The 16018-nt window shown below is 34.0% G+C and overlaps 1 long non-coding RNA gene across 1 annotated transcript; it reads right to left on the reverse strand.

Annotated features, from left to right (window-relative positions):
* Window positions 1–10620: 10620 nt before the first annotated feature.
* LOC108730931 (uncharacterized) lies at window positions 10621–11483 on the reverse strand. The gene is made up of 3 exons (XR_001936992.1): window positions 11318–11483; window positions 11000–11212; window positions 10621–10691 (listed from the first exon to the last, which is right to left on the reverse strand). It is a non-coding gene; the product is annotated as an uncharacterized lncRNA (long non-coding RNA).
* Between the last annotated feature and the right edge of the window lie 4535 nt (window positions 11484–16018).

Below are 16018 nucleotides of genomic sequence, written 5' to 3' on the forward strand. Positions count from 1 at the left end.
TTTAAGTAACTTTCGGTTGAATTTAGTTTTCTTTCTTTTGGCACGAAGAACCGTTGAGAATATCCGCTTACAAGTGTAAAAAAACATGATTGTATTTAAAAAAAAAAAGCTAATTTCTAGGACTGTATGAAAAAAATCGCGAAAGCTGCGCGGCAAATCCGTTGACATTTTCCGTTAACTAGTAAGAATCGTTAGACCACCATTGTCGCGGTGAAAAGGCAAAAGAGTGTGATCTAGAAAAAAAGAGAAAAAGTAACGGCTACTATACAATTGCCGATTGTCGGCATTGTGTATGCCATTGTTTGATAGCCCCAGAGCAACAATAGATTTCCTTTGTCCGCTCGTTTCCTATCCTATCCGAAGTATTTCACGATCGATTGAAATTGACCCCTTTATTGGCGCCATGTTTTCTCGCGTCGCAAACATATGGAGAAATTTGATTTTTCGCGTCCGTTAAACAGAACAGACGTGCGAAATGCGTCAAAATTCTGATACTGTGCGAGAAAGCGAGAAATTTCAGATTACATGTTCAAGGAATACGCGTTACGTGAGAGTGAAGAGTGTAACGATATTTGTCAATAGCTACAATCGTTACTAAAGCAGATACAAACAGAAGTGATAAATAAGTCTTACAAGAAGGCACATAGAAATGTCTCCCTCCGAGCGTTTAATGTTTCTTTATGAGCTTTTAATATATCGATGTCTAAACAAGAATAATATACGTATTCTTTCTTTTGTACATGTTTATACGTACTTTTAGAAGGTGAAACATCTCTTTGACAAAAATCAGTTTTTTTTTAAGTGAATAGCATCAAAATTTTTAGAAATAAAAAAATCTAATAAAAGTTAAAATCTTTCAAGAGCACTTTATAATAATGATAACATTTTTTATTTTTTATAAAAAAATGTTTCTAATTATTCCAAAAATTCACACAAAAATATTATAAGTATATCAAGATCCATCTTGACAAAATTTGGCCCTTTTCATCCATTTGTATATATTTTATTTAAAAAAATTTTTTTAATAAAAAATTTTTATTTAGTTTTTTTTATAATTTAGAGGATGAAACACTTCTTTGGTAAAAATCGATTTGTTTCTTTCGAAGTGAATGTCGTTGAAAGAAATTAACCGATTTTTGTCAAAGAAGTATTTCACCCTCTAAAAGTTCGTATGAGCATGTATAAAAAATCCTTTATTTTAATCTAGACATAAACATATACAAAATCGAAAAGAATCATTTCTGTGTGTTTTCTTGTTAGATAAAAGTCATAAGATGTAAAATGACGAGCTTCTGAAAATTCAAATAACCGTAAATTAAAATCATTAAAGATATGGAATGGAACTTTTCTCACTTTCTTCAAGCTCGTAAATATTGCGATTCGACGCCTTATCACGATTGTCGACAATTAAATGTAAATCTTCTAGAAACCTGGGCTTAGGAATCGTTCATGATAAAGTCTTGTTTCGCGTAGGGAACATTAATTTCCCAGACTTCCCTCGGCTTCTACGTGCGTGTTCCTTCTGTTACGCGAAAGAATTGAATGTAATCGAGCATATAAAAGGGGAGCGGGACTGATCCAGCCGCATGATTGACCGAAGGCTCATGTACGCGAAAGGCACAATAATGGCGCGGGACGAATGAAGCCTGTCTCTTTCTCTCTCGCTTCTTCTCGACATGCTTAAAGATTGCATTACAGGCAAAATGGCGTGCTTAATCAGGCCATTTATTCGTCGAGCAACGGCCGATACAGCCGTGAAAAGCGAGGGAGCTTTTGTGAATCTCGAAACGTCTACCGGGCTCCCCATCGTCTCAGCCCGGACCCGCGTATTTTACATATGTACTGTATACACTACATTGTATATCGCGCACGTCCAATGCAATTATAATAAGCTTGTAATGTTGATATAATGAAACGTCACGAACGGTTGACTCGCTCCAAAGAAACCTTAAGCATTGATCTCGCTTTTCTCTTGAGATGTGAGAAAGACGAGTGAGTTTGAATGCAAACACAAAATCCTCAGTATTCTTTAAGCTTACGTTTTATTTTGGATTACAACTCACGCTTTCAATATCGCGTTCGGAGAAAATGCACGAGTCTCATTAATTAAACATTATTTAAATAAAGTGCACTAAGAAAAAATTTATGAAATTTAATACATTTTTTTCAATAGTACTAACTTATATATATATATATATATAAAACACTTATTTATAGTAAATAATTATTTATTCAAAAATGATAGTTATAAATCAAATTAATGATTCTTGTACTAAATAAATAAATATATGTTTACAGTTAGTAAATATCCAGCTAGTACTATTCAAACAAATATTCATTAAAATTTAATACATTTTTTAGTATATACGTTATAATTTATAAATTTAATTGTATAATTTATATATTACGTAATATATATCTCAACTAGAAAGATTTCAAGGATTTCAAGGATAATAACCTCAAAATAGCTGTAATCAGCTCTAATATTGATAAAAAATGTAAGGTTGACCTCAGAACACTTCTCTTTTACATTTGCCGTAAGGTATAGAAAACTAGACTTCGATTTAGCTTGACTGCTGTCACCATGCCGCGGGATGTTAAAAATAGCGCTTTGCCCTTTCCGCGAACCTGAAGGGGCGCTCAGATAACGAACGGTGTTTTTGCAAGAAGTCACGACCCCTGCGCGGATTTACTCAAGACCAGCGGATATCGGACGATCCAGCTAACGCATGGCTATACAATACTTTCGTCCCGGGGGATAAAAGCTGTACCCGGGGTACCGAGGTTACGCTGACATTCAATTACCGTCCACTTATATAGGCAAGGCTCCGCTATACGTGCATCCACTTGATCTGCCCACTTTCAGGCTAATCGCCCTTAATAAGAAATCTCGGACGCGCGGCACTGAAGGGGTTTTCTACCCGAAGGTATAACGCGCGCGATCGGTACTTTTCGAGATCCACTCTCGTTGTCCTTTATGATCGTAGCACGACAGGTCGAACGCAATCGGCTATTTCTCAAACTAGTCTTGATCGCCAGCTTCTTCCTTACAATTTCAAGACGTACCGAAATTACTTTAATCCATACTGGAATTAATTTGAAGATAAATCGACGAAAATAAACATTTTTAGATAAATAAACATAAAAAGATGATATAAAAAGTAATTTATATATAAATCTATTTTTGCCAGTAAAAATCTTACGATTCTCTCGATATTTTGTCAATTTACAATTTAATATTTTTTCACATCGTTGTGTACGTGAGTTTCTTATAAATAAAGATGTTTCATAATGTCGGCAAAAAGTTATTTCATAGGAGAAGAATACTTTCATATCCCATAAAGAAACATTTGATTTAAATGAAGACGTCGAGATCGAATTAACAGAATCAATGTTATCGTATGAAGAATTCAAAGTGACAGCAGTGAATACGCTATATCGAGGCAAATGCACAGAGGAAATTTCAACTGAGAACCACTGACGATTCGCGGTCCCCCGTATCTTAAATAACCGGCCGGCACCTATGATTTTCTTGGAACGACCGACGGCTCGATTAAATTGATTCGCAAGCTCGTACGAGGGGAAAGACAGGCATGAAATGAGGCTGCGCATCGTTTTGCCTCGGTAAGTAAATAAGTTTAAGTGACCGCGCGACAAACTCTCTTCGCGAGAGATCCACTAAACTGCGCAACATGGGCGCAATTATTGACAGGATGAACGGCGATAGGCGCCGTGCGAGAACTGTATTTTATTGTGAGAAAGCATCTCTCTCAGCGAGAACTACAGGTGGTTCATGAAAGAAAAAGACGAATTAAGATTCCGATCGTTTATGGTGAAATGCAATTTTACAGCGATCTGCAAGAAGCTACCGGGAGGCCGCATTATGAGACATTATGATAATCAGTCATTTTGCGTTTACGACACATTATACATGACCTAAAAAATATATGTACAGTAAATGCAAAAAGTATTCGTACAGAGAAAATATTTTTTTAAATATCTTTATTTTTAAAAAGTAAATATTATTCAGCGAGAAATAAGTCATCGAATTGATATCAAATCGATATAGATACGATGATTTCGACACCAATTTGATGTCGATTCGACGTTTAATTGACGATTATTTCTTGTTGAGTAATTAACAATTTATTCATAAAGAATAAAATAGACTGTATGTTTCTTAAAATTATATATACCAAAAAGATGTGTATTAATTATAGAAAATATATCATCTAAAAAATAAGCGAAAATTAAAAATTGTATATTGTTTGGATGCTCAAAAAGTATTCGTACAATGGAGAAATTTAGCTTTTAAAGTCAGGAATATATGCGAAGCTCGTTTGTTTATATTAGATAGAATATATTCATTGTATAAAATTGCTAATTAATGTTTATTTCCTACAAATAAGACTTTTTTTATAACGAATTTCCTTGTACGAATACTTTTTGCTCTCACTGTATATATATATTTTTTTTTCATTATAAAAATATATAAATGTATGCGCGTGTTTGTAATGTATGCGCGCCTAAAGCCCGAGACATAATTGAAAACCATATATAAGCAACAGTAACAGAGAATAACAGATTTCAATATCAGAAACCGTGTATTCTGAAACATTGTATAAAATAATAAGTGCATTATGGCGATCTGAATGCATAATTACAGATTGTCACACTATAGCTGTTAATGAACAGTTAAATCTTTCTGGACTTTTAAACTTGAGATATATTTTGAAAAGAACAGATAATAGAAACAGAGAATTTCATTAGCTGATCCAAAAAGTCAAGAGGGGTCATTGACTCGCTGTAAGCGAGTCAATTTTTGTTTAGGTCAAATATGGAAGAATAGAAAATTATTATTATATTGAAAAAATATTATTTATGTATAATTCATAAAATGTTTTATTTAAAATTATATTAACGGAAAAGAAGAATAATATAATAGAAAATTTATGTTTTTTTTATATCTAGAAGTTTCTTAAATTAAAAAATATTTTTGTAGTATCAAATTTGTAACTAATTGTAAGAAATATTAAAATGCATTTCAGATATATTAAAAATATATAGTATAACATTTTGCTATAAATATTTTTAAAAAAGGAAACTTCGAGGGAGGAGCGTAATCCGCCAGTACAGAAAATTTTCAATCTATCAGAAACCATGATTCTGGTGATATATACAGCAGATATTTATGTAGATTAAAATCTGTTATTGCCTCTGCTTTTCAATTGTATCTCAGGCTTAAATATTCAGAAAGACTTAACTGTTAATGGCTACGGTGCAACAATCTATTATGCATGCGGCATGTATGTCTCCATGATGCTTATTATTTTATACAATGTACCTCGCGCACCGTGCGCGGACGTGCGGGATTGCAGTCGCCTGATCGGGGGACGCGCAAGGGCGTGCAGGACGAGCCGGGGGGCTGGAAAAACGCGATGGAATCGTGTTCGAAGCCATCATCGGCGATTACGCATACTTGCTGGGGCCATTATGCCTCATTAAAGAGGCCCGATCGGCCTTATTATGTGCGCCGTGGACCTCCTCTCGTGGGGCCCCTTGGCAGAGCAGGGCCCTACCGCCTCTCCTCGTATATCGCCGGCTCGAATATAATCTTCGACGGGCACGAAGATAGTGGGAGTGCATCGACCGAAAATTAACGGCTCTTTAGGGCAAATTGATCGGCCGTGTTCGCACTCGATTTTTCTGCATGCCCGTTTAAAAACTCAAGAGGCACGGATTTACGCGCGCAAGAGAAGGCGGAAGCCCGAAGTGCAGCCGATCGATCGGCCGATCGTGAGAAAAACGATCCTCTTCGCTTGCAAATTCTCGGGAAGTGCGAGATGAAAGCTCATTATATGCATCACGCGAAATAAAGATTACTTAGAGCTGATAATTACAATATAATTTCACATAAATAAAAATATTATATATACATGTATTTATATATATATATATTTTATATATGCATATAAATCTATACCAGTACCAAGAAAAATAATTGAATATTCCGTAAAACATATTTTTATTGTTATAAAATTACTATAATCATCAGTTTATGTACACACATCTATATATATGCATAAATGTACATAAAATATTATATATTATACATACATACATTTAGCCTATAATAAAATTTGCTTTAAATCGATAGTCGAATTCATTGGTGCCTAGCTCTTTCTCGCAATTGATTGATTCTGTCGCTTTGCTCACTTCATAATGTGAGAATAACTGTCAGCATAAAATGTTTTGGCATTTCACAAAATTTAGATTATCGTAATTGATCTGTATACTTATGTACTTGTATATTTGTATACTTTTTGTATAAATATATAATATTAAAAGTTAAATGGCATGCGCGTAGCACGCATCTGTATTATCTAGTACATACCAAAATATCTGTACACAGTTGGAAAAAATGTGTTTAACTCGCATGTCCCAAACGGTCCACTCAAATTTTTTTTTCCAAAAGATTAACATTTATGATATGTTAAATTAATACATATTTCAATCATTTGTCTTAGAATTTAAGTTTTAAACTTACTCATAAATTGTGTCATTTTGACACTAAGAAACATTGAATATCAATTTCATAAAAAATCTTTAAATAACATAATCACATTACGTTAAATTAACACTCGAATATGTTAAAAAATTTAACACAAACTGTTAACACAAACGTGAGTGGACCATTTCCAACACAAATACACAAATTTTTTTACTGTGTACATATTTATATTGCTCCGTATTATTTATTATAATACAAATATATTGTTTAAATATAAAATTATATTAAATTTCCCTCTCTTCTAACTAACATTTTTAATTATATTAAAAGTAAGGATTTTATAATTTAATGAACAATCTCGCCACTATTCTGTTATTCTTGCCACATTTTTGTAAGTCATAAATTCAATTGTTTCAATGGCAACTACAGAGATTTACATACAAAGTTTATAGGATATTTTTAAAGTATTATCTACTATGATCGCGATGATAGTTTTGTCGATTATTAAGTTGTATCAGTTACATGTCATGTATGCATTAGGTAATGCGTTTCTTCACGTGTTACAATTATCATGATATCGATTTTTTCTTCTAAAAACATTACACGTTATATGAATGAGTTTTTTGCGTTTATGTAAATACCCAGATATAATTATCGCTCTCTGGATTTCATTTAAGACGTTACGTTAAAGAACTTGATATAGAACTTGGAAGAACAACATTCTTCATGTCACTCATTGCTCATGAATATCCATAAGTCGAGTGCGGCATGAGACGTTACATCATTCAGCAGTGTTAATTATACTTGCAATTAGCTACATTTTCGAGATAAAACACGACTTGTCGACACCAAGATCGTGCGGCTGACTTGGCTTCTATGATCGTATAATTTTTAATTTTAATCATAATTCAAATAGATCTCGTTATATTTTTATTCCCGTCCACCTATGATACCGTGCAATTATATTTAATTAGGCAGAGAACCATTATATCTAATAGCCTATATTTATATTATAACCATAACGTGTCGGGTGGAGCAATTATGTGGCAATTTGGGCAAATATCTTCTCGATGCGCTCGGCGTTAAATCTTGATGAGCCTTAATTATTCCAGCCGCGAGGTCGAAACAAACACATCTCGTAAATATTGCATATAAAAGAAATTAGGTTAATGAATTCTCTAAGCAATTACATAATAGGTACACAGATCTGTTTAATCATATATTAATTTAAATATAAATCTGCCTTCCATAAGCCTCAACATTTCAATAAAATCGCTTAAAAAATCGGTGAAACATTACGGCCAAGATACAGCTCAGAAAATATAAATTTTCTGTGTTTCAATGTCTAACAAAACATCATTTTATTTCATCAATATATCGCAATCTACGCGGGCCATTGATAGCTTCTCCTGCTGCGATCGATTATCGTTAGCTGATATTCGTGTCGCCGATATACCTCGCTCACATCCGCACGATACGACCACGAAACGCGTTACTTACGACCCATGAATATCCATGGGGTCCGGAGAGCAAATCGTGTGGCTGGCGTGCTCTGATGATAGGTAACCATGTGTAATGGAGTGCTAACTACTGGCCACCTCGCGAACCAAGCACACCTTCCATCGACGAGGAAGATGGTCAAGGGGGTTGCGTGCGCGCAAAAGAGACGGTACTGCGCGAGAGAAAAGGGGACGACGAAGAGGGAATGCAGTAACGGATGAACCCCGTTCTCCAAGACGATGAGCGAAGAGAAAACATGGAAGCGAGAAAGAGAATCGAGAACATGGAAACGGAAAGAGAGGTTGAACGAAGGAGGCGAGAGGAGAGAAACGAGAGGAAAGAAGGCACTCGTGCAGGCATGTCTCATCTCTTAGTTTCTCAAACAAGGGGGCGGTACCTCCAAGCAGACCAGTGGCAGTCAACCGAGAGACCAGGGATTTTTGTGGGATTCAGCGTGGTTATAGTCGATTAAAAAGGCATCTTTCACACCGAAACGACGGTACAGGTGTTTAATAAACGCTGGAACATAGGTCGTTCAATCAATATCTGCGGAAGCGACTTGCTTCTGGCTAAATCAAGCGTAAAAAAACAAAAATTAGGTAAAATTGCTACAATTGTTAAGCAATGTAAACGCAGATTGTTTAGATTGCACGTTTCTTCTGTCGCTTAAATAAATTCAAAAATTTTTGGCGTTTATGCACAAAACACGTGTTTTCTGACGATTAAAAAAATCCGATATACATAATTTGTTTTATGAAGAAAAAATTTTATAAACTTTCACGTTATAAATATCTTTGGCAAGTGAATGATAAGCCTCTTACTTGAAATAGTTGAAAATAAAAAAATACGTACATACAGAAAATATTCTATAAATATGTTACATTTATAAAGTCAAGCAAAACCCAATTAGCAATACGATAAATACATGCTTATTTTTTCTGTAATAAATCATTTATGCAAAAGAATGAAAAGATTTTTCATTCTTTTGTTTAGATTAAAGTAAAGCAAGTGGTATATACACATAATTAATTTATGCTACATACACATAATTAAATTTTACTATAATGAAACAAAACATTATATTAAAATTAAATCTTCATAATTATTATTTTATCATGATTTATCATTAATAAAAGCTGCTAATGGGTCAATTCTCAGCAGAATCGTAAGACTCGTAATGTGTTCTCGTAAAACTTGTAAGAATTTATGACTAGTGTATTCTAATTTTATGCGTATGTATCGTAAGACGTACGATTATATATATTCGTAAATATCTACAATTTCTTATAAATTTTATGGCTAGTAAGAAGTTGTCTGTAAAAATATTGTATAAAGGTATAAGTACTTAAATATTCTTACAAGTCTTACAGGAATATGTTACGAGCCTTACGATTCTGCTGAGAATTTAGGCATATAAGATTTACAACGTTATTCCTCATAATCGTTGCTCTATATAGTCTATATTTACATATATTCAAATTTCATCAAGATTTGTTCGTTTGATTCGATCATTTGATCGAAAAAATATATTCAGAGGACAGAGAAAGTTCTTAGCGTTATTGCCGGAATTTTTGTTCGTCGATGAAAAATATATGTTTACCTACGCATGCACATACGCACACTTATCGCGCGCTAGTGAGCTAGTTGCGCAAAACCACTCATTATTGTTACGATCATCATCATCATCATCGTGGTTATCATCATCATCATCATCTTCCACGTTGGAGTGTTTGTTCTGGTTCTTTCCGCGCGCGCGGCGATAAGCGAGTAAAAAGTAATCCGTTCGAACGGAGCCCATCATTATCGGGTTATTACCTAAGTATCTCTCTCTCGAAGTGGAAACAGGGCCGCGTCGATATTAAACTAAATGGCGAAAAAAAGAAAAATTTGTTCTATGATTTGGACTTCCTAAGCCTCGTTGTACGCTTTTGATTTCGATGTGCGAATTAACGGCGAGTACACGAGGAGAAATCTTATATCTTATCATTATAGTAATAAATATGTGTGATAAAACGCTTATTTCAAAAAGCTAAGGTAAGCGATGGTAGAGAGATCTTTTAAGAAAACAAGAACAAATATCCTAGTTTACAAAAATAAAAGTAACTATTTGTGATAAAGAATTTATGTCAAAATATGTAAATTAATGTGTATAATGTAAACGGTGCGTAACGATCAGTATATAAAAATGATAACTATTTATTTATTTTTGTTGTATCTATTTATTTTTGTATCTATTTTGTATCTATTTGTTGTGTCTATTTATTTTTGTTGTAACGCTTTTTTATACATAATACATTTCACGCGTTCCTTAATATATTTTTTAGCGAAGTGAATTTATTATTAAAATTGTGCGCAATCTAAAAAAATTTTTGATTGAAAAAATAATTGAATTTGCAAACGTTTTAGTCGTATTTTTTTCCCTTAATTCTTAATATGTATCATAAATTACATGTGTAGTAAAAGTTAATAATCATAATCTGATTAAATATAATAATTTTAATTAAAGACTAGCGTAAATAAATGCTCTGATTGGAGGATTTATGAAATATCAAGTAAAAAGAAAATTATATTATAAGTCATGATCTGAAAGAATAATAAAAAACGAAGTTGTCCTCATTTTCTGTACAAATTGCAGTCGTCACCGTTCTCTTACTGATTGAATACTCAAGAATCACATACTCTTTAAATCTGAATCAGTGGATAATCACTGATATCAGTGCCAAGTATGCCACTGGTAATCAGTGAATGAAATGTGAGATCCCTAACCTAGCTGATCTTTATTATGTGATCTAATCAATCTCGTTTTAGTGCATAAATTCAATGAATATGGAATTGGAAAATTGAAATTAACATGCAAATATCAGTATTTTAGTTATATAATGCTCGAACATTCTTCCTTTTTTAATTGAACTTCAATCTGATTATCAGTGCCAAGTATGTCACTGGGTAATTAGTGATTATCCACTGATTCAGATTTAGAGAGTACACACAACCAACATCACAGAAGCTTGTTTTCATGAGAGACTGATCTTCTATCGTCAATAATTTCATCCTTAGCATCAACGGGATCGCGGTTTCGTTTCGACTCTCTGGCGCATCATCTTGGTGAGCAACCCAGTGATTTGTAATAATAAAATATCCTTTATCTGGAGTCTCTTACGTAGCACAATATTCAATCGGATACTCTCCACCGTACTGGCCCTGAAAATTCGATAAATCATAACCCAATTTCAGAATGATATCAATCGCACAACCCTCCCTGCTCTCTTTTCTTCTTTCTTTCTCTTTCCATCCCTTTTAACTTACTCGCCAGCCTTCGCACAAAGATACTTCGTTTCGAGCACAGCATCCGTACTCTCTTCTTATTCTCTTGTGGTTCAAGGCACGATTTATAAAGCAAACACCGTGCGGCACCCTGCAATCAAGCTACACAACGCGCCTCTTCGGTTTACTGGCTGTCTCTCTTTCGCCTCCTCTCTTCCTTCATCGTGCGCTTCTTCGTCGTGTATCGAATCGACCGATCGGCACTTATACACCGCGTATCTCATACCTCCGAGCGCGTTTACACCGTACTTAGGACTCACTCGGCAGAGAATAAATTAATAGTTTCTTCGGATAACAGCTGGGGCATGGAGTTTCGACGATTGCCAGGGACGCAGAGATCGATTCGTGAGCGCACGAATTCTTCCAGGCCGTGACTCCATCTGTCAGTCGCAATTTTTTAACTCTTCCTATTTCCTAGTAGGCGAATAGTTTTATTTATATTGCATATATTATAGTTGAAAAGTATAATCAAGGTCGAAGAAGATTCGAAACAAATCCTTTGCAATGTATGTAACTAACAAAGGAACCGTCAGAACTGTCCCTCACCGATTTTGATGGGTTTTGGATATGTTGTAGAGTATAAAAAAATATTAGATCCATATTTTTTTTATCAGCGTATCTCAAAGTTTAGAGGGTGAAACGCCTCTTCGAAAAAAATAGATTTTATCGTTTTTAGCAAATATCTTCGAAACTATGCGATATATTAAAAAATGCGATTTATAGAGAACTCTTCGATTCTTCGAAGATCCTGATGACGGCCCGGAATAATCGGCTTCAGACGGGTATAACGTGAGTGCCACGCATCTGAAACGTAGATATCCAGAATTCACTTTGCGGAGTATGAATTAGCGGTTCTCTCCCAAGATAAATTAATAGTTCCGTAAACAGCTGGCATAGAGTTTCGACGATTAGTACGTACGCGGCCGACACGAACGTCTCTCGTGAAGCGCTGTTCGTGTTCGATTGTTATCAAGAAATACGGATCGCACGGCGATTTCATGCCCGCACATGGAACAGGGTCGATCTTCATTCACTTGTTGTCGAGAGTTTCAAATCCCGCAATTTAATTACATATCAAGTGGAACCTTTTCACGTCATTTTTAACTATCACCTAAAACTCTTTACCTCACGATCTCGCATGTCTCTAAGCGAGCCTCGCTTTCCTCATCAATTTTCTTGCTGACGATTTCTCCTCTGGCCAATTATATCAATTACAAACAAAATTACGTTATATGGCAACGACTTTATTTATTAAAGGATCTGTTGAAAATTTAATTAAAGATTTTATCTGGGATGTATTCCTTTCGTACTAAATATGTAAATTTGTAATATATCTAACGCGTATTTTTACTCCTCGTGATTTTCTAATTCCATTTTTACAGCAGTCCCTTAATTTAACTTAAGATAGAAAATAATATAATTAAGATAGAAAGTTTCTTTTTGCGTTCAAACAAATATAATCCTTTCGAAATATTTGCAAAAAGCGATCATTATCTTGCGCAACGATAATTCCGCGAATTGTGGTCGTCATAAAATTTCGAGATGCGAGCAGGAGTGCAAGTCGAAGAAGGACCACGCGATGATCGGACGATTTCTGGCTCGAAGAAACGCTCGACATAGTCACGAAGGTATCCTAAACGTTTGACGAGTCATGTCGTAAACCGTTTTACGGAAGAAGCAACTCGATTGCCTAGACGAAAGGACTCGAGGAAAAGATTCGCAAAGAGGATTTCGGGAGCTGCGATTGGACCTAAATGTCAAGGCCCCTCTGCAGACAGGAAGAGGACTGGCGAACCGAGGGCCCTGATTACGAGATTCGAGTACGGGACTTCCGAGGAACGGCCGATAATCGCCCATGAAGTGCCTAATGACAGGTCATTAATGAATAGCCGATCGTTTCGTAAATCGTAGGCAGGTAAAACCACAAAGTAGCCGAAAGTATAATTCGCCCGGCGAATGCCGAATTCTACCCTCGTTCCAGCACGAACTAACTGGTTCCGAAACGCGGGCACTTTCGCGGAAATCTGCGCAGACGTAAAATAAAAAGACGATATTCAGGGCGAACGTAAGTCGACGTAATCGCTATAATAATCGGAGCACTCTTGGGTGCAATTTTCGACGTAATAGAGATGCAAAATACAATCTCACCCAAATTACACTAATTTTAATTTTCATTTCTAATATGCACATTGCATTATGTATTTAATATATGTACGCTTGAAAAATATGATTTTGGAATTAAAAAGATAATAAATCTAATTTATTACCGCATATCTTGGTGGTCAAATTGGTAAAACGCACGAAATTAGGAAGATCTAGAGCTTCAAATCCCAGCTCTTTTTCGCAATAAATTCTTTATAGTGTTTTAAAAATGCTTATTAACATCAATAATATAAAGTTGGTTGGCAGTTTAATTTATGATATTACGTAATCCAGTTTCAATTTTAGGACTGTTTCAAGACCGACAAATCGGTGTGCAGTTTGCTTGAACTGGAAATTGTAAAATTCACACAAAAAATTATTAGGCTCCAAGACTCGCCTTGACCAAATATGATCCTCTTCGCTTGATTGTGTTATAAATCTCATTTCATTCTTCTAAATTAAATTTCAAAAAATTATCACTACATCCATTAAATCTACACGCATTTATTTATGAATATCTTTTATTAATAAAAATAAAACTAAAATATAACATAATGAAGCTTATTTTTGTTTTCTTCAAGAGGGGAGAGGGATCATTAGGGCACAAGAGGCGAAAAGTATTTCCTCTCGAATGTCGGAACGTTGTTATGCGATGGACGGTCCGAATCCGTTTCGTTTGCCGTGATATATGCCCAATCCTACCCGTTCTTCCCCAACGATGATTACAGGTTACTCGTGCATTAGACCCGTGTCTAAAACAAACCGCTCCCACATCTACCAACAGTTTAAAGCCGCGGGGCGTGACTGCCGATGCCCCGTTGGATTTCCTACGTATACCATCGGACTCCTATTGCGGCCGCTATCCGCTATTTGGATTCCGACGTCAATTGAGGGATCGATCGCGGAAGTTATACACAATATTACAGACACAAACGCGTCACAAATACATCGAACAGACAACGTCAGTAAACATCATCCAAAATCAGTAAATACACTGAACCAAAACTGTACGTAAATACAATAAAATATTCATTGAATTATGAAAAAATAATGAAAATTGGTCCAATGAATTCTCATAATGATTTAGATTATAAAACTATTACTAGAATTCATTGCAAGAATGAATATATAGTTGTATAAATGAATCCAGTTTTTATTGTATCAATGAGTTAACTACATTAAGTCGGACATTGATTAACGATCATTCATTGGACCAAAAATGAACAAAATTTTTTTCAGTGTAGTATCTGAAAAGACTAATCTCAATGAGACTCATCATATAGATTCAAATTAAAATCTGCACGGAAAACAAATTTTTTACTAAAATATCTAAAAATGTAACTATAGATACAGATCTGAAAATTATTTTGTTAGATTATTAAAATAATTATGCAGGCCGCTCAAGTTGATTGCTTGAATATCCAAATTTTTTGCAACATTGCTTATTACTACTTAAGTTTCCTACACTGAGAGAAAAATTAATTAAATTTTAATAAATAATTGTTTGAATAGTACAAATATAACACTTATTTACAGAAAATAAATATTTGTTTAAATGTTTAAAAAACAAAAAATAATTATTAAATCAAATTAATGTTCTCGTACTATAAATATATGTTTATATTTAGTAAATATTCAACTGATTATTCAAACAAATATTTATTGAAATTTAGTATATTTTTCTCTCATCAATGTACATAATTATTTGGATGTTCCAATAAAATTGTTTTTAGATTTGTATCTAGCTAAATTTTTAGATACTTGAACAAAATCGTTCTTTTCATGTGTTTATAGATGTGGGAGCGAGAAGTACCTATATATAATAGCTCTAAAAGAATAAGCATTGGATAAAATCATGAAATTTAGAGGTACAGAGTCTGTGATATATAAGCATTTCTTGTTAATAACTTGAATGTGGGAAGTGGAAACCATATTTGAAAGAGCAAGGAGAATTTATTGACCCATCCAATCATTATTTAGATTAAAAATTACATCATATAATTTGTACATTATTTGCACGGTTCTATTATTTGCCGTATCCAGATGCAATCCTTTGCTATAAACTTTAAATCATTATTATGCGCGTAACAATAATGCTCCGTAGCTCTCTTAGGTTTCTTCCATTGTTTAATTAAAATTTCTCAGATATAAGGATTTTTTAAAGATAAACTTTTTTGGAAATAGAAAGTTCATTAAATATTATAATCAAAACTTTTACTTCTGTAATAATCAAATTAAAAATCACTTTAAGCGAACTAACTTTATTAATTCGGATCAGATTTCAAGGTAAAATCTTAGTTATAATTTTATGCACCGTATATCTTAATATATCTTAATATTATGTACTTTTTTTATTTATCTATTCTGATTTCTTAAATGCTTTTATATTACACGGTAACACATTAAATTATAATTTAAATTCTACCATAATTCTAACGCAATTCATATATCACCCAAAGTAGGCTTTTATCATAAGTTATTACATTAATTTGCATATTATTTTCATGTAATAACTAATTTTTCCATCAGATTTATGACTTG

This window comes from Mycetomoellerius zeteki, unplaced genomic scaffold (assembly GCF_001594055.1).
Source record: "Mycetomoellerius zeteki isolate Tzet28-1 unplaced genomic scaffold, Tzet1.0 scaffold98, whole genome shotgun sequence".
Lineage (NCBI taxonomy): Eukaryota > Metazoa > Arthropoda > Insecta > Hymenoptera > Formicidae > Mycetomoellerius > Mycetomoellerius zeteki.